Source organism: Sardina pilchardus, chromosome 6 (assembly GCF_963854185.1).
Source record: "Sardina pilchardus chromosome 6, fSarPil1.1, whole genome shotgun sequence".
NCBI classification, from domain to species: Eukaryota; Metazoa; Chordata; class Actinopteri; order Clupeiformes; family Clupeidae; genus Sardina; species Sardina pilchardus.
The window spans coordinates 15,714,788-15,740,455 of NC_084999.1; the positions used below are offsets into that span (position 1 = coordinate 15,714,788).

The 25,668-nt window shown below is 42.3% G+C and overlaps 1 long non-coding RNA gene across 1 annotated transcript; it reads right to left on the minus strand.

Annotated features, from left to right (window-relative positions):
• Window positions 1-447: 447 nt before the first annotated feature.
• LOC134082711 (uncharacterized) lies at window positions 448-20,392 on the minus strand. Its single transcript, XR_009939653.1, has 3 exons — window positions 20,240-20,392; window positions 9,021-9,093; window positions 448-708 (listed from the first exon to the last, which is right to left on the minus strand). It is a non-coding gene; the product is annotated as an uncharacterized LOC134082711 (long non-coding RNA).
• Window positions 20,393-25,668: the final 5,276 nt, after the last annotated feature.

Here is a 25,668-nt window from a genome sequence, read left to right on the forward strand (position 1 = left end):
AGCCATTCAACAAAGCCAAGGTAAGAACGGGATTCATCTCGTCCGGTTGCTGTCTGTTCTAAGGGTGCACTCAAAACTCTCTAGTGTTTGTACAGCACAGTTCTTGCTCTGGAGATGGAGAAAGTACTGTAATGAAGCCATAAACAATCCTAGTTCAACATATTGCTTCAAGAGCCCAGATGGGAGAGGTGCCATTTGACTGGCTGTTGAACTCTCAAGTCAACAACCTTTCACCTAAGTCTGAAAACACACAGGAAAGTTTTTGAGCAATGCTGCTAAGCATCCAACTGGCCACATGGGTTTTAACTGACCATTCGAGTCTTCCAGAAAAAAAAAGAATGTGCTGCTAAATATCAAATTTTATGTGCTTGAATACTCAGAAGCACTGCCCAACAACATTGCTAACCTTGTGCATCACCAGCTTAACAACGAAGATCTGATGCTGTTGTTGATCCTCCCATCATCTCAGGAGACGTGAAGGAGTATGCCAAATCCACTGAAGTCATTACCAGATACAAGATCTGTTGGTAAGCACTTGGCATGCACATACCTCAAACATCCCCATGCTGAGGACTTGACAAAATGTCTTGCAGTGACAAACACAAAGAGAGACACAGTCTTCCTCTCCTGTTCATGCTGTGGCACCTTTTCTCACATCTCTCCCATCGTCAGGCAGAGGCGCACCTCAACTGCTTACCACTGGATCACCTGCGCGATAAAATCATCCAATCATCTACAGTCAGAGAAAACAATGAAGATGGTATTACCATGACCGGGGCTATAAATACAGTCCTATCTGTTGGAAAACCAGCCAATGGATTCGCTCAACGGCAGTCATTATCTCCGTCGGCGATGTGTACCCTCCAGCCGTGCCGGGATGGAAGCTCATTTAGTCGAGAGGGAAAATTCCCCCCACTTGTCATCCTGCCGTGTCACTGCACAAGTGACGGGATGAAGAAAGCGCTGCGTCGGAGAGTCGCTTTTGCTCGTCTCTTTCACAGCTTCACTTGCAGCAGAGAGAACTTTCTCTAAAAGACAACAAATTGGTCCCTCTATATTCAATATGCATGTGATTCCACAGTGCTGAGTTTCAATCAAGTTTTGCTCCAGGCGCTTAAGCTCACTGAATCCTCCATAGAATTTTTCTTGGTCTACAGTATATGGTTGACCTCTACAGTCTGGTGACCTGTAGTGCTTGTAGAGGGAAAAACAGGATACATCACGTCCCGATATTCTTTCCACTGAGATGTGTTCATTTGCAGTAACATTTGCTACTTGGCCTTTTGGGCTCCCACTGTCGACTTCAAGGCAGCGCTGTCTGCAAGGCGCTAGGAATAGTGTCAGGGTCAGTGATAGGCAAGGTAGCGCTGCCTGGAAGTCGCCAGTGGCAGCACTGCCTTGAAGTTGACAGAGGGGGCACACAACCACCAAGCGTAACATTTGTGTGATCATCCTGCCCCATCAGAGGACAATGAGAGGGGTGCGCTGTATAGGGCCACAGCTCTACCAGTGCACTCCCCACAGGTGAAGTTCACATTCACTCTTTATTAGAGCCAGCACTTGTACTGAATATTAAAAATTCTTTTTTTAGCCTAAAACTCCTGGCCATGGAATGTTTATCAGGCCAAGGAAACATGTCTATAGTCTATCCTTGGTGCATTGCCTTTCAGAACTAGAAAAGTGAAAGGGCAGAAAATATGGCTTCCCCTTCTGCTCCTTCCCCTGTGCCTTGTGTGGGGTCATTGGAGGAGAGAAGGTGACCTTGGATGGGATGGAAAACTCTGTTGCTTTCAGACGGAGGAGAAACCATTGTTGCCAAGGACCTGTTGTGTTCTGTCAGACTGTTTCAAATGCAATAGAGCAATTGGCCCTTGGGAGGAGACCTACCACACTGAATGTGTGTGTGTGTTTGGGGGGTGTGGGGGGGGGATTCAGGTGACAAGATCAGGTCGGTTGCTGTTTGTTCCCTTGCAGGCTGTCAGGTCCAGTAATGAAGTTAAATGAGGAGAGCAGGCCCATAGAGAGGCCTGCGGATGATCACCCATCCTGGGAGGGAAAGGGACAGCGCTGGACACCGGTGACAGCGGAAGGTGAGAAACAGTCGGCGCAGTCAATCAATAATGGCCTTTTCACCACTCCCTCACACACACACACACACACACACACACACACACACACACACAGACACCAAACACAGAACTGCGCCTGCCTATATGTCACTTCCCTGAAAGGCAAAGTCACCTTCTGTTGTTAAATTTCAAATTAGATCTTTTTTTTTTTCTCCCCATCACCCACTTCTTACAATGTAGAGCCGGCACTCAAAGAAACGGGACTTGCCAATTTAATTTGGGGCAGACAGACAATTAGTCAAATTTATATTCACCTCTATGAAAAGAGTGTGTCTGCATTCTGAAAGACATCCAACATAAGGGAGGGTGAGGGTAAGATGGTGTCTCTAGGCAAGATGCCCACTGTGGTTCCTTATGTCTTGTTAATGAGCTCTCAAACATCGCAGTGCCCCGTAGTCCGAGCCAGCATTGCAATTAATAGCCATTTTTGTGAAATTCTGCATGATAGTGTGATCATACATTTCCTATATATCTTTTTTTAAACGCAATTAATTCTTGTACAGACTTTCCAACATTTTGCTCGATATTAAATGCTTTTACAGAATGTGTTAATGACATAAGTTATGGTATACAGCATATTCCTTGTACTTGTGCAATCACAATGGAGACCATTGAAAAGGGATGAAAAAAGGAAGTTTTTCGGCTTTGCACCGACTTCATTCCCGATTTGTGCAACTAATATACCACCTCATACTTTCTGCTCCATTTTGGCTAATCATAGTTTACTTAGTCAACATTTGTGGACTTTCTCCTGTAATAACAATATTTTTTTTATCCAACTAATACAATTTTGAAGTAGTTCCAATGTCTCACACCTTTAATCACTTCAGTTTAAGTCATTAATAATTCAGGTTTCTGTATAACACGAGTGAGGAGACCACCAAGCCCCTCACTTGTTCTGAAACAGATTACAGCGGTGTACTGACTTCATATCCCTGGTTTCAACTTACTGCTATGGCAGTACATTCTCTACAACAGGGAAGAAAATGTCAAAGAAACTGTATTTGACCCCAAAAATGCTTCTCTCTCAAGGAATGCCTTTCCCTTTGAACAGCTACCCCCAGGTCTAACCCAAAATAATATCCCCAAAATTACACATGTACCCTTTCCCATATGCCATGGTGAGGAATGATTTAGGGAGGAAGTGAAAGGGAGATATGAGATAAGATTCATCCAGTTCGCTCAACAAGCCGACACTACAACTATATCTGACCCACTGTTCCCGCTGCACAAATGAAGCCAGCTTTTTAAATGCTCTCTCTCTCTCTCTCTCTCTCTCTCTCATCAGTTTCCCTCCTCATATTGCCAGGCACATTTACTGTATATTATATAAAGGGCTAGGATGTGTAGCCTGTCTCTGCTCCATATACTACGATTATTTATAGGCTTTACGTCTCCGCACAGTAAAGCTGGGCTTACACTGTGGGAATTTCAGCTTCATCGTGCGTGTAGCGTTCAGGGGGGGGGGAACGAAAGGCGATTAACCTCTCACGACCTGCGATAGGAAGGTTGGATACATTTATGATATATACATTTTGGTCGCCCCTCGTGAGGGTATCAGGGGAAGCAAAGCCAAAAACCAGTCCGCTGAAATTCAGTTAATTTCCCCCTCACTGCGTCTGTGCAAAAACCAAAGGGGTAAGGCGAACGTTCAGAAGGCATAGGCCTACTCCCTATGGGAGACTCTGAAGCTAATGCTTTACCTGGAGTTATACTTCCATTGGCCCCCGTCACTTTGACAGTAAATAACTTTACATTTGAAGCATTTTGAACAATTATATGAATAATTTCTATTTCCAGAGAAATACAACATTGTGCGACTAGCATCATAACCTCTCCATAAACTGTTGGCAGTACCTCAGAACAAATCACCTACCAAAAGCTGCACTCAAACTTAGGCTACTATGTTTCAGTCTGTTGCTTCGTCACATCTTATCACACAACTGACTGACTGAGGATGCACAGTAGCCTACAATAAGGCTTCAACCCGTAAAAGGGGTTCAAATTGACTTCATTTGTCTCTCGAAATCTATGGAGTGGTTCTATCTATTTCTTTTACTGTCTATGGCGAAAATACTGTGATCAGAGATAACTGGCAACACATTGACACGCATGCGGATGGAACCAAGAAGGTAGGCGAAAGTTCGGAAAGTGTAGACCTACCCCCTATGGGCAGCTTTGAAGCTAAAAGTCAACCACTTGGAGTTAGCATTTCATTGATCCCCATTCATTTTGGCCTCACTTTGACACCAAATAGTGTTACATCTGAAGCGTTTATGAACCTTTTCTATTTTTCAGATTAATACAACATTGTGTGATTGGCGTCATAATCTTATAGATCTATACCTCACATTACAACTCATTTTTCGAAAGCTTACATTTTTCCGAAAGCAATGCTAAAATGCTATGAGCATGCAAGTTTGCATCTTACAGGAGAGAAGTACTATAGGCTAATTCTCTGGAAAAGAAACTCGAAGGCAGTCTAAAGGAAAGACCCGGGGTAAGATATTTAGAAAAGCATTGAAGGGGAAAAAAACGAGGTGATGTTTTGTTGGGTTGGCACTATGTCAAGACAAATAAATACAGATAAGATACTGTAGCAGAATTAGACTGCCAGATAGCACACTTAGATGCACTTGTGGTCCGCCATTGGACCACCATCTCTTTAAATGAACTTGTCACGCATATTACAAAAAAAAGACATGACATGTAATTAAAATTATGGATCAATTATAACTAACTAAGTAAAAAAAAGATTTTAGACCAATAGTGGTAAAATATTTGTCGGCAACCAGAGAACCGATGAGCAAGACGCTAGCGGACCGCCAGATCTGCCCCCAGTGGGCCGACAGTGGTCCGTCAGCCTTTTTGCTATGTGGGCGAACTTGCAGCACTCTGCAAGTTATCAATTTTCTTAGTACGGCTATCAGACAACTCAACTTAAAGGAACACTTCACCGTTTTTTCATATTAAAATACGTTATTCCCTTAACTAAGACGTCTCACGTTTCAATGCGTGCACTCACTGGCTCTGGCGCGCGGCACTATAGCACGTAGCTAGCCCAGTTAACTGTAAAAGGTATTCACAGTAATTTACTGGCCAATTGTTGCCAGTAAGTTACTGTACATTTTATGGTAATTTCAGTGCTCTTACCTGCTTAGAAATGCACCACGTTTTATTTTGTCTCACCATACTTGGTCGTGTGACTACTTGTGTTACTGTATTTTAGTAGGGAAAACATGGAGATGTTTGGTCGTTTCTAAATTCATCTCTATTTGGATCCTAAATAATGAATGAACTGGGCTAGCTAAGTGCTATCAAAGTAGCGACGTGCGCCAGAGCCAGTGAGTGCACACATTGAAACGTGAGAGGTAGGCTAGGCTTACTGTATGTATCAACTCGTCTTAGTTAAAGGAATAACGTAGTTTAATATGAAAAAACGGTCAAGTGTTTCTTTAATACCACATGTTTGAATATAGCAAAACTCACAGTATCAGATGGTTTTTAAAGAAATGGGACGATAAAACCAATAATACTATGGCTGAAAAGACAACAGGTGGGTTTGTTTTGTTCCTTGAAAGATGTTTGAAAAGATTTTGTACATTTTAAAAATGCTTTCATTTTGACTTTGATGCTTTTGTTTTTGTTATAAATTTGCTTAAGTGCCATAAGGGTATAAAAGTAAAATAGGTGGAACTATACGGTGGGTGAAGCTGTCGGTGGTGCATTGCACACATTCCTGGGAGCAATACACCTGGTCTTGGAACAGGCATTAGGGGGCACACTGGGGGCAGTTCTAGGAAGACAGGAGTTGTTGGAGGTTTAACAGGAGGAATGATGAGGGCTGAAGGAGATAAATCATTACGCATCATTGAACCATAATGCTATTTAGAGCATGGTTAGTGTTTAAAGGAGAACTCCAGCCATGTTCAACACTGCCCACTGAGCAAAAACTGGTCCAAAATATGTCCAGAAGACGTGGTCGCCGAACTCCAGAAGACGTCTTCAGAGTAGCCAGAACGAAAGTTTTTAAGACGTATTTCCTGGACGTTGAATAGATGTTTGTTCTGGGTGTGATATAGGCGTCGCTTGAAGACGTCTGAAAGACTTAATTAGACATCCAGAAGACGTCCTCAGAGTAGCCAGAATGGCAGAACATCTATTTGCAACTAATTTTGGCGGTCTATAGACGTCCCGAATGGGGTCAGGCTGGACTATTGTCCCAATGTCATTTATTAACTGATTCTGGCTGTAAAATAGACGTCCAAATTATGACCTCGCAGAACGATTATTTGCAACTAATGTTGGTTGTCTATAGACGTCTGAACCAGGTCAGGTTGGACTATTGTACCAGTGTCATTTATCAACTAATTTTTGACTGTAAAATAGACGTCCAGATCACAGCCTGGACAGACCACTGTTTTTTGGACATCCATAGACGTTGCTTGCTCAGTGGGTGAGCTCTGTTGCTTGAGGTCACCTTAACCAGTCAAAAATAAAATAATCAAATAAAATAAAATAATGAAGTATAATCAATAAAAGGCTGCCAAACAGAACCAGTAGAGCACCCTTATATCAACTACATACACACTATACAGATATAAACACACATATGTATGTATGAGTTTAAGCCATTCCATGACCTCTAGTCTATGTGGACTCTTCCAGTTACAGAAAATAAGTCTGGCATCTACTACAAAACCTGTTCCCATCAGTCGATGAGCTTTCATAGTGCGCATATATGAATACAATAATGAAGAGAGCTCAATGTTTTCATTGCAAATATGCATATTCATAGTTGCCCATCTTAATCTAGGCACAGCCTTAGTTACACCACCCATTTGTTCTGACCCTGGTGATGTTGCTGTTCTCAAATAAAGACAGAGTAGCTCTGTTCTGTCTTTAATTTGATAACCTCCTAGCACCGCTACTTGGATGTGCATTCCTCCTCACTTTTTTTTATTTATTGTTCTCACTCATTTATTTCATTTTGCTATTTTGGTTTTAATCAGAAGTTGAACAACCATTAAATTCTGAGTGAATGTCTCGCCTCACTTACTCCATCAATATTATTGGCATTAATATTTCATTATATCACTGCTATTAATAAATGCAGTCCCAATCTATGTGTGATAGCTTCTGTCCAAATCTGTAATTAACTAAATGAATAGTGCAAGCCATGAAAAAACAAAAAAAATAAATTTGCATACTGTAATTGAATGTTACTGTTTTTTTTTTCTCTCTCTCTCTCACTACAAATGACTGTCATAAACAAATAAAGACAGACGGCACTGCTCAAGATGCATCTCACAGGGCAAGAAAATAAAACACGAGGAGAACGTACCATAGCAGAGCTATTTTTTCTGCTTTGTGAAACACAGGATTGGGATCTTGTATGGGGCGATATTTAAAAAATAAATGTGTATAGTGTACAGTATGCAGTGTGTACGGTGCATGCTTTCAAGTTGCATTGCTTCATTGTTTATGTAACATTTGCAGTGTTTTGTAAAGGCCAACTGTTGCACTTCACATGGTGTGTTGGGAAAGAATTGATTGTATATCTATCGGTTTGAAGTGTCCTAAATGGATGATACATCTAAATTTTATAATACAATGTTAACATTGTTTTTTGATTGTTAAATAAAAGCAGAGCAAGAGAAGCATTTCAAGCCTTTTTGCACTTCCATTGCATAAGACCCTAATGTAGAGCAAGTGTCCACGATTATCTGTGTAACTCAGCTGTTTTATCTGGCATGGCATGTTCATCCTCAAGGAGGAGAAGGCAACAGTATTTTCACCACCATCGTTTGCATATGCTCTTCCTTCCCTTTCGGCTCAGAGCCAGAGCTGGTGTTTGACCATCCCAGTTTCAGAGTGTGTAATTCTAATGGGCTTTGACCTGAAGCTAATTAGACCCCAAGTTTGATTCTAATGGGTCGTCAGCAGGGGGCTTGCGCTCGTAATCAAGACCGACAGGGCCAGCCTTCTCAAGCCTCAACAATGGAGGTGTGCTTTCCAACTGGGAGTAAAGTGAGAGAGAAGAAGGATATTGTTTGATAATGTGTTTTATCTTTACTGACACAGGGCCTTTCAAGTGTCTGTCCAATCCTGTGTGGTTGATTTTTATGACATTATCCTATATGGAGACATTGCTAATGTAGCTGACTGCCGCTGTCTGGGTTCGTTCAGTGACTGGATGGATTCATCAGGGGCAGTCACTGGGTCTATCAAACATCTCTGATTCAATAAGATGGGAAAGATAGCAATGAAATGTAGTCTATGAAATGGGTCTGCACTTTAACAGAGAAGCAACTGGAGTGTGATGCCACAATTTTTTACCATATGCTGAATGGGAAAATGCATATGATAATATTTGAATTACCTTTACAGTATGTTTCCTCTGGAATGGTATTTTATCAACCTTATCTTCATTATGGTGTATGTATATTATATTGACTGCTGCAGCGGTATATGTCTGGACATTCATCAGATATAGTTTCTTTTAGTTTATTTTTGCTGAGATAGTTATAGACTTATCTCGAGCTACCAGCAACACAGTTTTAATAGGAAAGATAGCGGTAGTTGGCTGGCCAGGCTAGAATGAATATAAAGGTGAAAACATGCGCACGTTGAAAGACATTTTCATTGTAAAGGCAAGAGGATGGTAAGCAAAATAATGGGAGAGGCTAGTAAGAAAGAATGGTCATATTTGTTTTTGGAGTGCTTGATTGTGTATGGGGCCCTTAAGATTCCTATGGACACTTAGTTTCTCAAAAGCCGAATCTGAGCCTTTCAGTGTTCAACTCAAACTCTGGGATCTGACTTGTACTGGATGTATACGTGGGCCTCTCCTTGTCTTTTTGTGTTGCGCTGCCTGAAAATGTGACTCACCTTTAATGGCTTTCTAGTTGAAAGCCTAAACGCTGCTCCTAAGTGTCCTGCCGGAACCTCTCATCAAAAAGCCCTGCCAAAACAAAATGTGAGGTGTGAAAAAAATATATATTGTTGCAATTCAGTAAGCAGACTCAGGTATCAGACATTAATATTTAGGCATACTTTGAATTAATGTGTTGCCCTGAAAGTGTTGTATTGTCATAACTGAGAGGAAAATGTCATTGACCAATGTAAAGTTATGTGACATTGTCTTTCTCTCCAAATGACAGGTTTAAGCACGCAGAGAGATGCAAGCAGTGAGAGTCTGCATTACAACTATGCCTATTGGACATCTGATGGTGCCCCCCTCCAGCACATGGTGCCCTAAACACAGTGTGATATACATGGAGGGAGTGGAGGCACTGATCATAGGTATGAGTAAAACTAAATAACAACGCTCAGATTACCCGTGTTCATCTTCCTGCAAGGCAACAGAAGTATCCTAAAGTCTCATACATGGCTTTTCATGTTTCATTCCAACGCTTGACTGTATATTTCCATTTTGTCCATCATTATTTGAGCTACTAATAGAATGTATAGCTCATTATTGTCATTGTCACAGCAAAAGGAAGACAGTTTCTCCATGTTCATCAGCTAGCTGGCTGGCAAATAAGTGAAGATAAGCAGCTTGAGTGGTTGAAGAACTGATTGAAGTGATTCAAGTTGTGTTAATGTTAATGTGGACGGGAGCAAATACACAGTTTGCTTGTTTTATAGGTGAAAAGGGTCGTCATCTGTAGATATGAATCTCTAAAATGATCAACTACAACTTTTACACTACTGTTCAAATAGCCTCAGGCAGTCCAACTGAAATGCCAGATGAAAGTGTATGCATGCAATACACATGAAACTGCTTCAACTGGTCTCAAGTCCTACAACCCAGCCTATCAGTACAGGGATCTCAATATATTTCGACCTCATGTAACCGTAACCTTGACCTTTGACCTTTGACCTCAAGACCTTGAATACCTAATCAGTTCATCAGGCCCTTATAATGAGTAAGTATGCCACGTTTGATAAAGATCCTCTAACCAGCTTGGGAGATATTGACTAATATTATGGTGTTCTAATAGCCTGGGTTTCCCATACTGCCTTGCGCGGTGATTTCTTTCACGCTGCTAAGGCAGTCTGGAAACTAACGCCCCCATGTTCGCCTGATGTTGGAGGCCAATCACAGAACAGGGGAGAAAGCAAGACCATGAAGAGCTATGCAGAGACGCATTTGATTGACATCCGTGGCGCCCAATGAACGGGCATTTTTTCAAATACGAGAAAATGAACGTCTGGTTGCCAGACCACGTCTCATTTGAGAAGTGGGAGGCGTTAGCCAGGCTAGTGTTCTAACATAATTTTGGCCCAATATCCCTTGTATTGTGGTGCACAAGAAATACCACTATTGGTATTTCTGGTATAATACCAGGAATGGTATTGTAGGCACCTGAAATTCTATATTATCTACATAAAAATTATGGTTCAAATTATACCAAATATGCTTTTGCTCTATTTACTAATAACATTACATTGTTACACTGTACTTCATTATGAAGATGAATTGAAATAATATTCAAAATGTAAACTATTTAACTTTTCCTCAAGTAAAACAGTGTTAGTTTTGTGGACAAGATTTCACCCATCTTCAGACATTTATGCTACGGCTAGCCTGGTCATATTATGTATTAGCAATGTAGACGGGTAGGAATTTAGAAGTATGCGTCAATGACACAGATTTACTTCTACGGTAGTTGCATATTTCTTGATTTTTTTTGTTAGAGTAGCATCAGGGATAGCAATTGCTACCTCTGTCCCCTGTTGGAAGATAAACGCTGCAGTCTGTCTGTGTAACTGAGCATTGATGCTCTCTGTAATAAAATATAGATCCGCACTGGGTGGTGATATTGTAGCCTCTGTGTAGACTATCTATTTATATTTGTTGGTGTCAAGTCAAGCTGGTAATTTCACTGACAGGTGGTTCTTTTGTGTAGCAGTGATCCTGACCGATGATTGATGGAGGATAACCAATCAGACAGTGATTCCATATGGAGTAAAGTGTATTGCTCTTTTCACTTCAGCAGCACATTCGCTATGTTTCATTCAGTTGAGCTAACTCATGTAACTCACTATAACCCCTGGGGGCTATAGGGTCTTGTGTTGTTGCAAATACCAGGGCCGTTTTTTGATGCTAGTCCATCACTGTCTCCAAGCGAAGACAAATGTATGCCTGCTTTTTGGAGAAAACATGATCGTTTTCATGAAACACCACTGAATAGCCGATTGTGATTTTCACAAAGTTGATATGAGGTGCACCTTTACAATTTAGCCTCAAGGTATACAAATTCTAGACGAAGACGATATTTATACCAAAATATTCCAATTAGATGACTGAAATGGAATATCATTTTGACTGTTTTCATATATAGCCTATACTCAGTCAATAAATCTACTTATCAGTGATCTGGGGCTCTCCTATGGCCAACTCTCAGCTCTACACCTTTAGTAGTCAAGGTTCTCTCTCACTGGCGGCGTGGTAAGGTGAGAGCGTGGCTGGCTAAGGATGGAGCCGATTAATCCTGACATTGTTTAAGGTTAACAGCCTGACGTTGCCCTGCCTTATCAGACCCTGGAGATCGATGGTAAGGATCAGCAGCCACTGCACAAACACACACACACACACACACACACACACACACACACACACACACACACACACACACACACACACACACACAACTCCCACCCCACCTCTGAAACGCCTCCCTCTATCCTAAAGATTGTAGCCTATGTTGGTGCTGACATGAAATCATTACATGAAATATCACAACGTACAGAGTCATTTTTATGTCCTATTACGCATTGGGAGAGGAAGGTTGTGATTGCTTGGAAGAATAGGAGTGACTCATTGCACAGAGGTCTCTGTCACTACTGAAACCAAAGCCAACCTTTACTGGGTTACTTGCCAAATGTGATAGAGTAAGCGCCATTTATCCTGGATTAGTGCAAGAAAGCTTTATCCCTGATGCTGTTGGTGGTCTTTGGAAGCTGAAGGTGTTTGAGAGAGACTGAATACAATCATGTATAATTTCTTCACCTTTCTTAGTTTCAAGGGTGTATTTCTTTCTGGCTCAGAGTCTGTGACTTTGAAATTGGAGCACAGTATCCTTTTATTCACATAGGATTGGGACCTTCTTGAGAGAGACCATTCTGTCTGAAAATGACCACTATCACTCAGGAAGTCCTTCTTGGCAGGACGAGATCTACAGTCCAGTATTTATGCAATTCAGTTTTCTCTTTCCTCCTCTTTATAAGATATAAGGCCATTTGGCACCTCAGTGCCCTAGAAAAGTTCATTTTTCATTAAAAATAAAACGGTATTAAAGTTAAATGGGTTCAGAGTGGAGTGGGGCATAGCCATGCAATAGAGACACATTACAAATGCTTTCATCATATCCTGGAATAAAACGTATACAAATGTAAAACATCCACTATTCTTAAATCATTACTATTAAATATTAATCACTGAATAACATATGAAGTCCCGTCCTACAATTTACTGTATTAGATAAAAAAAATTATACAAAATACAAAACATTTAATTCTGTCAGCTTAGCCATGATTAGAACATTTATTTGAAGAATGAAATATTGGACGGTTAAGTTTTCTTTATAGCAAGTATTTGGTGTGCTCAATATTGGATATGAATTTGAGATGGTTTGCATTTAATAGTAAATGTCTGCACGGCAGATGAGCGATACAAAGCGATATCAAACTTGAGACCGCAAAAATGTCCGCCATTACAGACACCTGCGACGCGATTATGTCTCTGTCATCCTCCTTTCAGGCACTGCGGTCAATATACCGCCCCAACATCAGTTTCCATTTTCTTATGCTAAACAGATGCTGATCTAGTTACTACCGCGTTTGCACTGCATCAGCTTCCTGGGCCTTGTCATTTACTTCTGCGTGTCTAAATCATCTCTCTTCCTGTCTGAGCCGTTCAGGCATTCACTCGGGTTGTCCTGCGGGTAAGTCTGGAAGAATGGGCCTCAGGCAGGTGGGAATAATGAGAGTGGGAAATAATGGGATTTCTTTTCCAGGTGATGATTAGGCGATGAAGCTACGGCGTCACGATGCTCCCTTCGTGATGCCACTTGGGATGACCCCCATAAAATCTAATTAACAGACTTTTGTCTGAAAACTTAACTGAAATTAGGTCCACGGAATGTAGAAATGTGATGGCATTATTATCATGTTATAACAATACTCATAACTTAATTGTATATTAATATATCAAAATTGCTTGTGATCCCACCGGACAAGAATGTGTGGCTGATTCATTGGTTTTATAGATAGGAACTTCTACAGAATAACTGATGTACTGTAGGCCTAGACTTTAGACAATGCATGGTAACACAACACTTTAAGACAGTGATACGTCAGGCCCTTTGCAGCACAATCAACAGCTATAAGGAAACCTCCATTGAGTGGATAGACTACTACGGTGTAAGTAAAGGGACACACCCACAGAAAAGGTCAGTGGACTATTTTAGCCAAGTGATGTCTGAAAGGTTAGCACCGAGGCTCTGCTCTATCAAATATTAATCTCATCAGTGGCTCCAGCTACGTCCCCCTGTGGACTGGACAAGGCCATTTTAAAAAGACGGGTGCAGAGGGACAGAGAGCTCTGATCTGGAAAAGAGCATGTGTGTGTGTGTGTGTGTGTGTGTGTAGGGGGGGGGGTGGGTGGGAGGGGTCTGTCCAAGTCACACACCAAGACTTGGGATTCATGGAGGGTTTCCAAGCACAGTAGAAATCTTTTATTTTATTTCCAGAAAGAGGAGAAAAAAGTTAGGCCATTTGTGATTCCACAAAAGGTCACTGTCATGTGTGAGGTGAGGGAATGAAACGGAGGTGTGTGTGTGTGTGTGTGTGTGTGTGTGTGTGTGTGTGTGTGTGTGTGTATGGGGGGAGAGTAGTATGACTCTCTGCCCTTAACACTGGACAAGCTCCTATTAACTTATTGATTTAATGACAAAAGACAGGAAAAATGGAAAGGTTGGAAAGGAATTTCATTATAGCCTTAGTGTAGTTCACACATTCAGGCAAACTGAAAAGCTGTATTGTGTTGTGAATCAACAATATTCATATTCTAAATGACATTTCAAGTTATGCCTGGATGGTAAAGTATCTGCTCTAAAAATAAAGATGAACATAAAAAGAGAAAAAAATATATTGTATGTTTTGTAGAAATTTAACGACTATGTCACCTACCGGAGATGGTCGGAAAGTGGCTATGGCGCCGAACGCTCTGTGTTCATCCATCATCTAAGGGCAATAGGGCCAGAGATGATAGCGAATAGGGCCATTAAATGCAACATGGAGACCTCAGCACTCATGATTCTTGGGACTTAAAAAAAAAAAAACTACACACACTACAGAGCCAAAACACACTGCACAAACGGATGTATGAGAAATACCAGGCCAGACTGTAAGGGAATAGCTGTCATACAGTATGTGGTGGTCGAAAAACCCATCACTGCATATTTCATATGTATGATCATGCAAAAAAAAATATTTGTGAAAATGTGCCATTATTGACAATATTGACAATGTGCAATTATAAGACAACCATTGAGTTTGATAAATAGTTGGAAAACTGCACTGTTGTTACCATTGCAGTGAGAGTATTCCTGTGGTGTACAGAATTAACCACAGGCTATTTAGTAGTAAATAATAATTTTAAAAAGTTTGTCATGATTTATTTAATGTCCACATCTAGGGACCTCCAGCTGTTGCCATGGTGGCGAAACAAGAACTACTGTTGGTGATATAAAATCAACAACAACAACAGCCTTGTTACTGCTTTTGGCGATTTGATATGAGGCAAAGTGTGTCCCAGGAGCAAGGATATAACCACAAGTGAGCCACCAAAGCAACTTTGTCCTGTTTTGTTAGATTCAAAAAGTGAATTTATAAGTTAATATTAAGCTGCCCAAGCTACCCCGCAAACATCCAGAGGGTCTCTCCACCACAAATTAGCAAAGAGCCAAGGCATGAATAATTTACATCCAAAATATTTCTGCCTAATATCTACCCACTCCTTTTGCTTCTGGGTTTTGGCATTATAGATATGTTTTTAATATGTTCCAATCCCACACAAAAACCACGGCCCATCTTTAATGTCCCAATGACCTCAAAGAGGAGATGGTTTCATCTCATAGCATCAAATGTCACCCAAGATGGGGCTGTCTCTGACCTTTGAGTCAAAACTCCGTTTGGTCTTCGTTCTCTCTTTCTCTCCTCCTCTCCTGCCAGATGCAAATAGCAAAGGCGGTCCCACTCCTACGGTCCTGATCCCGTGGTTAATAATAGATCGGAGGAAGAAATAGGTACTGTCTGTGCGCTCCTCAAGGGTCCTTATCAACACAGTGCCAAGGTTACCTTTGCAGACTCGTGGCCTCGGTGTGGGTGTCTGAGTGCACTGCCCGATCAACTTTCAAGTCTCGTAAACAACTCAAAGGCACATCAGACCACTAGAGTTTTCTGTGATAATGTTTGCATATGTGTGTGTGTGTGTGTGTGTGTGTGTATTAGAGAGAGAGAGAGAGAGAGAGAGAGAGAGAGAAAGAGAGGAATGAACAACCTTGTGTAATCCCAACAAAAACTAATATGAGAACTGTGGATAGACAGATCGAGGCTGTGAAATCCTTATGTGAAATGAGGGTGTCACTCGGGCAGAAGCAACTCCAGGCAAAGTAATCGGTATACCACAAACAAACTACGGTCTGTGGTAGGCCATCAGCATTTTGGGTCCTTTGAAACCAGGGCAAAATAGAAAGCTCAGCAAGATGTCTAACATAACACAACAGTCAGACATCAGTGACCAATTGAAACTGACAACTCTCTTTCCTGTCAGCCAAGATGCCTTGAAACTGGCCCCACTCATGCAGTCAACGTACTGTATCCTCGATGCTACCCATTACCCATACACTGACTTCTGCAGCAGATCCCAGACCTCACTGTTAAAAAACAACTTGATTGGTGGACCAAACTGTACTGATGGCACAAAACAAGGCACAGTTGTTCTCTACAACATTGGGGTCTAATTGTGGATGATAGCAAGTCTATATTTTTGTTGGGGACCAAAAATGCAAAAATGTCTTAAACAAAGCATTTTTAAATAGGACAAGAATATGCATTTACAATGAAATATAGCACAGCCTTAAAGGGATAGTTCGGGTTTTAAGACACAAAGTTATATGGGTTCCCTGTCAGCAACGTTGTGCATCAGCACTGACTTAGCCCCCGACAGCGTCCTGTGAGCCGAGATCCCCCAATGGAGTCTTTATCATCCAAAAATAGACCCTGTGGTTATAGAATACTGGATTTGCCCTTTAATATCTCAAAAAAAATCAACCATCAGCCTCTGTCCTCAAACTCATTGAATCAGCAGTTTCACAAGAAATCTTCTCATCCTCCAAGCTATGCAGAGTCACCGGAGAGAGACAGAACTATCTTTTGAAAATATTTAGATTTTCAGATAATTGCCCTTTTTTAACAACCAGTGTACGCAGGCTATACTCCCCAAGTAGAATACAAACACACATAGGCCTACAAGTATCAGACAGGTGTAAACTCTCTCACTGACGCAGCACAGCACAGGATGGTGTGCTGCTTACTCTTCCCATTCACCACCACACAATAAAGATATGATTTAGGGTGCAGGAATAAACACGATCAAAATCACTTATTTTAAATATCTAACTAGAAAAGCACTCAGAGAGAGCAGCTACCTCCGCCTGACTTCTTCTTCCTAGGTTGTCATACATTTGAACCTAAACTTTTCAGATCGCCACCACGTGGCCATACCATGCCATTACACCACTCAGCTAAATACATAAACGGCTCCGGAATCCCGACGGAATTACGGATCACTCTCAAAATTGCTGACATTCGCTGAAAATTTCAGCGAAAACCGACCTTTACTTTTTGAGTTTTCTTGCTAACAAACAGACAGACAAACAGACAAACAGACAGACAGACAGACAAACGCCGGTCCCCGATGAAAACATATACCTCCTTGGCCGAGGTAAATGAATACATTACACTTTTGAAATACTTGAAATAGGTGGATCTTTCAGTGGGGAACTGCCCTCCCTGCCCACACAAATGACTCGTGGCTGCTTACACCAAACCATTATGCATGATTGACAGGTGTGATATCTAAGATAAGGTTTGAATAGGCTGTGGCGCCATGTCAAGGACTTTCAATGACAACTTCTGTGAGGCCTCAAGATCTTCTTGACAGCCAGGCCCTTCACCCACAAAACACACACAGATACAGAGACACATACATACCAACACACCAACACACACACCAACACACACACATACAAACACACCAACACACACACACACACACACACAAAGGTCCATATCTCTCTCTAGTCATTGATGCCTTATGGCCGCGGAGATGAATCTCGAGCAGCTTCCACACAGACGATAAGCGTGGACAGACCCATTCATTCTGGCCGCTGTGCTGGGTATCGCAGCAGGGGGTGTCCTGGAGCCTGCCACAGCATGGGGGTGGGGGGGGGCATCAATGTATCGATGGACCAGTTAAGCTGAAATTGCACCACAGGATGAGGGGCCTCATTCTGTTTACACGGCAATCAATAGCCATACAACTTAAATTGGTGACGAATGGGCAGGTCACATAGAGGGGAGGAAGAGTGGGCTGAGAGGGTGGAAACATGCATTAAGGAAATCTGGCAACGACAGGGGGAGGCCTCGCTGGGATTGTCGCAGAAGGTGTGTGTGAGAGAGGTGATGGATTTGCGCTTTTCACCGTAATTGAAGACTTGCTGAAAAGAAGGTGCTAGACAGGATGTCTGGTATTCACCTTTCATGGTATGAAATTATTACACATGTGTGCACACACAGATACACAGATATAACACACACACACACACACACACACACACACACACACACACACACACACACCTCGGTAAACATGTCTGTAGTTTTGTTACAGAACAGATATATGTTTCAGTGATTTACAATAGCTTCAATATCCAACTCTTTGTGAATATGATTACATTTGAAGTATCAAAATACCACAACCGGTGCTCCTAATCATGTCAAATATCAGTATTTCTTTTTCACTGAGCATTATTTGATTTATCAGAGCACCAAAATAGGAAATGCAATTTGATTGAGAAATAAATAAAGACAAAAGCAATATCTCTCGTCATCAAACGTGTCATCAAGGCAATGTCTTCCTGGTCAGGCCGAAGGCTGGTATAATAAAGGCCCAATCTGATTTAATAGCATCTAGGAATGTGAATTAAATATTAAAGAGGATGCCCTGTGGTATCTCCTTCAAAATCAATCTGCCATGCACTTTCCCTCTTCATTTACATAAATACAGAGATTCAAATGCACTTCAAAATTACAATGAGACTGAATTTCATTTATTATTCATAACAGGAAATAACTAATGTTTAGAGGATATTGGCTTCTTCAACCAATTTAGACAACATTTTGTCATAGTGACACTGTGAAACTGATTTTGGAACCTGAAAAAAACCTTCAAGCTGTTTTATCTTATGCCTGCTGATTTTTCCATTCATTCTGTTCAGTCATGTTATGGACATTAGTATCCAACCATTATTAATGTCTGAATAATAATCCATGGATCTGATCGGCTCAGAGCGCTTTGCGATGCTTAGTGGGCAGATATTGTCTGGTCCACATGCCGAATACCAGACCTATCTCAGTAAATGCAACACTTTTACACCACTGACATTTGCACAAAAGCCTTTCCAATGCTAGCCCTGACAAATGAATATTATCTGTAAGTGTGCATTGAACGAGGACGGAAATGCTGAAAGAACAGGTAAGACCCGCTTGAATAGAAGACGACGAAGCGGCACTCGGACTGGGATGATGTGATAAGTGGTGCACTCTTTCATCATAAAAGCAGTCGAGGCGCATATTATCTTGTTATCCTGCTGTATCAGGGGGATGGAGCTGTTTGTCATGATCGGCAGCAATCAGCACTTGTGGCAATCACAGAAATGGGCAGTGATAAATAATGGTGAGGCGTGGCACGATCGCATCACCTTGTCACTTGGTGCAATCACTAAATGTGCTATTTTCACGATGCTACTCCATGTGCTATTCGTGTGCAGATTGATAAATAATCAATCAATAAATAAATCATGTGAGTGCACAAGAGGCTTAATAAATAAGAACATTATGTAATTCTTGGAATGCGCTGTTCATGATATACTCTCTGATTGCTTGGTCACATTACTAATTTAAGGCTAGCCCTTTTCTAAATGCCCTCACGTGCGCCTGATTTCATTTGTGAGCACTTAAAGCACTTCAAGCTTTTTACTGGATTACAATTATAAATGTTCTTACATTTAATCATGCATTTAAGCATATCATCATTCATATTTAAAGCACAAAGCTACATCAGTGAGTTAATGGCCTTTCAATGATGGTCGGTGTTAGCCAAGTAGTTTGACCTCACCATGTAAAGCACTGAGAAACAACACAGCAGACTCTACTTCGTCTACGCTATAGCTGACTCACTTAGCCTTGCAGACACTAATGCCTACTGTTGTGGGAGTTTGAAAGAGGAAGAGAAAAGAGGAAGAGAAAAAGGGGGAAGTGAAAAGTCCTTCAGATAGCGCATTTCACACCCATACTTACCCAGCAAGAAATAAACAAGTGGTTGTGAACCACCGGTTGTCAGCGCATAGTTATTTTTACAAACAGGATGCCATAGTAATGCCAAGAGCGCTGAATCACCAGGGTGAATAGGTACCAGAGAGGCAGGGGTTCACCCCCTCTAAGAGGCAAACGCGCTTATTTACGAATCAAACTGAAGGAGAGGACATTTTGTGTTCGGCTGTAATGCAAAGCTGAATCATTTGATAGTTAGATGCCTTTGTCAGTTATCACTTTGTGCTGAAGTTTTGCAGAGAATTATTTGTTTGTTCTCTCACACAGGTGCTATATTGACCTTTACATACAAAGAGGACGATGGGCTTTTTTTAGTGAACACGCAGGTTTTTCTTGGGCTGCTTTTAAATAGAGATCATTAGCAATGCTGATGGGAAATGGTCTTTTTTGACAATAGGAAAGGAGGGACGTCTCAAGGCTCTTACCCTTAAAACCTTTACTGCTTCCCCTCCGAGCGCGCAGCAGATTCAAATGCAAATCGTCTAGAAAAACGGGAGAATATGGCATCCACACAGATGGTTGGTATAAGCTGGCACCTGCGGAGGGACATGGCACGTGGTCGCCTTGGCATCCGTCTTGCGGTCTGCATGAGCGAGGCAGAGGAGAGAGAAAGGGAAGAATGAAGGATAGAGAGAAAGCGAGAGAGAGACAGAGAGAGTGAGAGAGAGATTCTCGCAACCCAAATGGGTTTATCTTTACCACCCAGTATACAAGGAAACAATTGAGTCGGGGAGTGCTGAGGGCTGTACTTCCTTACAGATGATGTTTATGTTTACTGCTCTCACAAAGGTCACGGTTATAATCAACGATAATCTCAATCTCAGTGGGAGGGAAATTAACATGGTTACAACAAACAGCAAATACATCACCACAAGTAGAGTGAGTTGAACTCAAGACCACAGCATTGTAGCATACCATGACACTGAAAAAACATTATTGCATGTTTTGATTCCAATAATGAAATAAACATCGTTAGAGTATCAAAGCACAGAGAGAGATAGAGCAAAATGATCAATGGAATAAAATAACATAAGTATAACTTTGGGGCTTTTGATGCATCTGGCTTTGACAGTATGGTCAAATTCAGTAAACCAGACAAGGATCCTTAATGTAACTATGCCAGACAAGGATCCTTAACTCATAAATGTAATGTCCCTGTCTGTGATTAATGTGGCTATAACACTTAATGGCCCAATGTATGAAGCCTTGATCACTTCCCATATTGACTGAACCACATTATCTATTGGTTTGTATAAGATTCAAACTGTAAGAAAGACATGACAGAAAAAAAGTCATTCTCTCAACAAAAAAAAAACAGTGTCCCAGTAATAGCACTAAACCACTGAGAGTGAGCTCACCTGTGCCTGTGGCTGTGGCTGAGAGGGCCTTTTGGGCAGACTGGAGTTGCCCAGAGCCTTAAGCACCACCATAATGTGCACTGCATGGGATCCAAAGAATACTCCAATCTCCCACCAACCCCTCAGACTAACCACACACACACACACACACACACACACACACACACACACACACACACACACACACACACACACACACACACACACACACACACACACACACACACACACACACACACACACACACACAGCCCTTCACTTCCACCTCATTGTGCAGGGGGATCCAAAGAACACTCTCCCCCTAACCCCCCCCCCCCCCCCCCCCCCCCACACACACACACACCACCTCTCTCTCGCTCTCTCTCTCCTCACCCCCTCGCCTCCTCTCCCTCCACCCCAGTGCTGAACCTGGCAGATGACCATTCCCCAACTGCCCTCATCCTGCCAGAGCGATGGAGAGAGAGAGGAGAGAGGAGAGAGGAGAGCCGGGGCCCAGACAAGAGGCAGTGGCACAACCACATAATCACTCTGTTTCACAGAGACTTACCTTGAGCCGAGGGGAACAGGCCATTAGAGAGAGACGGAGAGAGAGAGAGAGGGAGAGAGAGAGAGAGAGAGGGAGAGCAAGACAAAAATTGAGAGAGGGAGGAGGAGGAGGAGGGAATGACAAAGGTGCCAAATCCAAGAGACGGAGCCCAGGGAGCTAATGAGCATCTCCAGGAGAAAATAGCTCGGCGAGCAAACAGCCACAACAACTTGCGCCACGGCGCGCTCTATTACGTGGGCACAAGTGAACAGCAGGGGCATTAGGCAAGGGGCGGGAGAACCTAGCGAGGGCCAGTGGAGGAGAATCGCTGCTTAACAGCCCCTTGTACTTGCAGCCACTTACATGCCTTGAGTAGTCGAGGACTGCAACCATTAGCAGGCGGCGGCGCCCCAAATTCCGGAAAACGGGAACGGCAGCGGCTGCTGCTGCTGCTTCAGCCATTTTGTGAGCTGATTCATATCCCCTGCCACACTGCCAATATATGACACTCTTTGTTTTCCTGCAAGCATGAGCGGTCTTGCCTGAAGGAATGATGGCCCTGTTTCTCCCTGCCTGTTGAAGACAGTATGGCGGAGCAAAAAAAACGGTCTCTCAGCGGCAGTGCGCTGACTTAATACACGAAGGGGGGGGGGGCCTGTGTGAAAACGTTTATGCCGACGAGACGGCCGTCCTCGAGTCAGGTGATGGGTCAGGCGTGAGATGGCCTGGGCTCGCGTGTCGTTTCCCGAAGAGTCTGGTGCGTGGCGGTCACACAGTCTCGCGTGTGGCACACTGAGAGACATTGTATGGAGGGGATGGGGCTTTTTTTTTCAACTCCTTTCCCACACACATTAAAATGCAAGTGGCAGCGCAGCGTCTGTGAATGGGCTGACTGAGTGCTCCGGTGAGGGTGAACGAGAGATACCACACACACACACACAGGTTGAAGCACACAAGTCTCTCTCTCATACACACACACAGGTCTCTAGTCTCAAATCACTGCTCTTTCATGCACCATTCACCATTATCCTTGAGCTCAAGACTGCTTAGATATTGTGGGACTGTGCGTGTGTGTGTGTGTGTGTGTGTGTGTGTGTGGTGTGTCTGTGTGTGTCTGTGTGTGTGTGTGTTCTGACAAGTTCTCTCTGTTGGTGTGTGTGTGGATTTCTGAAGGACTCTGCAACCTTCAGCATTTTTCTCAGTTACTGGAGGAACTGACAAAGATGCCTCATCTTGGGAGGTGGAAATTGTACATATTAGATCATATATAGGCTTCTCCAGTTAAATGACAGTATAAGCCAGGTAAGATATTTCATATGTCTGAACATGTAACCCTTCCCATCATTTCAGACAGTTAAGCTAAGTCACAGATCAAATGCATGGCCACATGGAGACGGATATGACCAATGAGAAATCTTGAAATAATCACACAGCATCACACTTTTGACTTGTGACCTGACAGCATTTCAAATTACCTCCATAGATTATCTCGTGTAAACCTACACATGAACACTTGTGAAGCCTACACATGCTTCAAATATGCCTTGAAGCATGGCAGACGTGCAAGTGGCATTTTTTTTTTTTTTAAATCCACATTTTGATGCACACAACAGATTTTTATTTGAGATACGAGTGTTCGTCTTTTATTACGAATTCCTTTCACCTCCGCACTGTGTATGTGTTCAAATATTGATGAGCAGCTCACTTTGAAAAGCCTTGATGAAAAGAGGCTTGCATTGTAATTTTGTGCCTGAGGACCACGCCTGGAGATGCTCACAGCTGAGCATGGTTTTAATTAAAAACACTCATTAGGACTCCTTCACTTATAATTACCCATATTCTTTTTATTACTTTTTAGATGGCATCTACATGGGAGGCATCACTTGCTGTGACAGCAATTATAATAAAGGGATATATACTCACAGTTGTCTGAGTAGATCTCATGCCGGACGATCGTTCCCATGAGGCCATTTCATTGGGGGATACAGCTGTCCATCCATCAGTCTGAGACCAACGCAACAGGAAGGGGAAGGGCAGACAGGGTGAGGAGAAGATGGACAGTGATATGTCTGCGCTATGTTTACTTCTGCCGTTTTTGCTTTTCGCGCCCATGTCTAACAAAACCGCTCAGGATCTCTCAGTCGAAGTGTAAAAGCTAAGTCGCCAAATATGTTGGCTATGACTTAGCTTAAATGCATGTATCATCATTTATAACCATTTAACATCAACTTATACGCACAAATGTTTGTTTGAGTGGCAGTCCATGTTTCTAAACCAAAAAACTTTCAGTCAAAGTCAGTAAACTGTTCCTTGCAATCCTCTGTCCATTCAGAGTGCTTCAAAAACAAACAATCAAACAAAAAACTACTCACACATAGTTCTTGCTCTGTAACTGGCAAACACACACAGTGACTCAGATCAACCATAAACAATTCCAGACAATTGACAGGTTGTCAGGACCACAGAGCCATAACAGGTGTAATTTCATTGGCTCAAATTTCAACATTTTGCAGACTCAAACTCAAAAGCTGTTGTTAACCTGAATAAACAACAGAACAATTAAAAGAAACAATCTTTAATACTAAAATGTATGGGTTGTTCTAATAACATATTACTCTATTCCAAATGAATACTGCACCTGTTAATCAAACATTACCACTACAAAGTAACCGTTAACCTCGCCATGCACAACATTATGCTCTAATGACTACTGAGGTTATTGCTTCTTTGATATTACCTCAATCATTTATTTAATGTTCATAAAGTACAGCCTTATGGAGACCTCTTTGTTTTCATGGCTATTAGCTGATTTGTTTGTCTGCAACTAATGGATTTGAAACGTAGCTTACAGTCCTCTCGTGTAAAATTCACACTCCACATTTGTCCAATTACTCTCAAACGCCGAGTAATTTATATTCTTCATACCCCCGGAAACCCTGTACCAGAGGAACACCACAATGAGTATTACAGTCGTAAGTCAAAACAACACACTCACTCTGAGTCATGACAGGATTAGCACAGCATAGCATATCCCTGGGTCTAACTTGACAGCCTCACCGAGTCAATCACACACAGGGGCTTCACACTACAGTAGGCAGCGTCCCCACACCTACCTCTGTCTCACAGAGGAGCTTCCTGTATGGAAGAACCATGTGGCATCCTGCCTACCTCAGCTTTGTCACTATGACATGGTGGACTTATAAGATTCCTGGGGGGGGATTTGTCATGCTACCCAATAAGAGTTCCACGGAGGCATATGCAACTGCAATGGGAATGGTGTGCAGTTATCCTAATCGGTGTATGGTTATTCTGTAGCATAAAGATGGTATGGTATGCAAAAGGTATTGTGTGAATATGCTGCAGGCGATCAGTATACATAACCACATTAGAGCTGTCACTAGCAGGGCTCCAATTGGATTAGTGTCACCCTTGATAAGGCGAAGGGCGGAAAAAGGAATCGAGGGTGGAAATGGAATAAGGAGACGGTGCCTTTCTTTTTCTTTTCTTTTCTTTTTTTTCTCGTCTGTTTTCTTCATGGTGTAATTTCATTTCCAAATCAGCAGACTGAAGACAAGTATGTACCGTTAAAGCACATCGCAAAGTTAATGGAATATTTATGCATTAGTTCCTGAATCCACTTTCTTTCTCTCTCTCTCTCTCTCTCTCTCTTTCTCTCTCTCTGTCATTCTTTCTTTCTTTCTCTTCCCCACTCAGAGCCTGGCTCCATTATGACTCCGTTTTTATGGTTGTAATTTGGCTGATTTCATGAGGTCTCATCTGAGCCCATCCCAAAGTTTGGAATAAGGAATGGCCAAAAACCTGCTCTGTAAGAGATATGGGGTTGGGGGGGGTCACTGTGATGTGTCTGAGTTATTAGCCTGCTCTGTCCCAAGCAAGGCGAAAGCAAATCAGACCGGGTTAGACAGCCTGGGCAGTCAATGGGCAGGCGGCGTGTTCAGAACATGGAGGG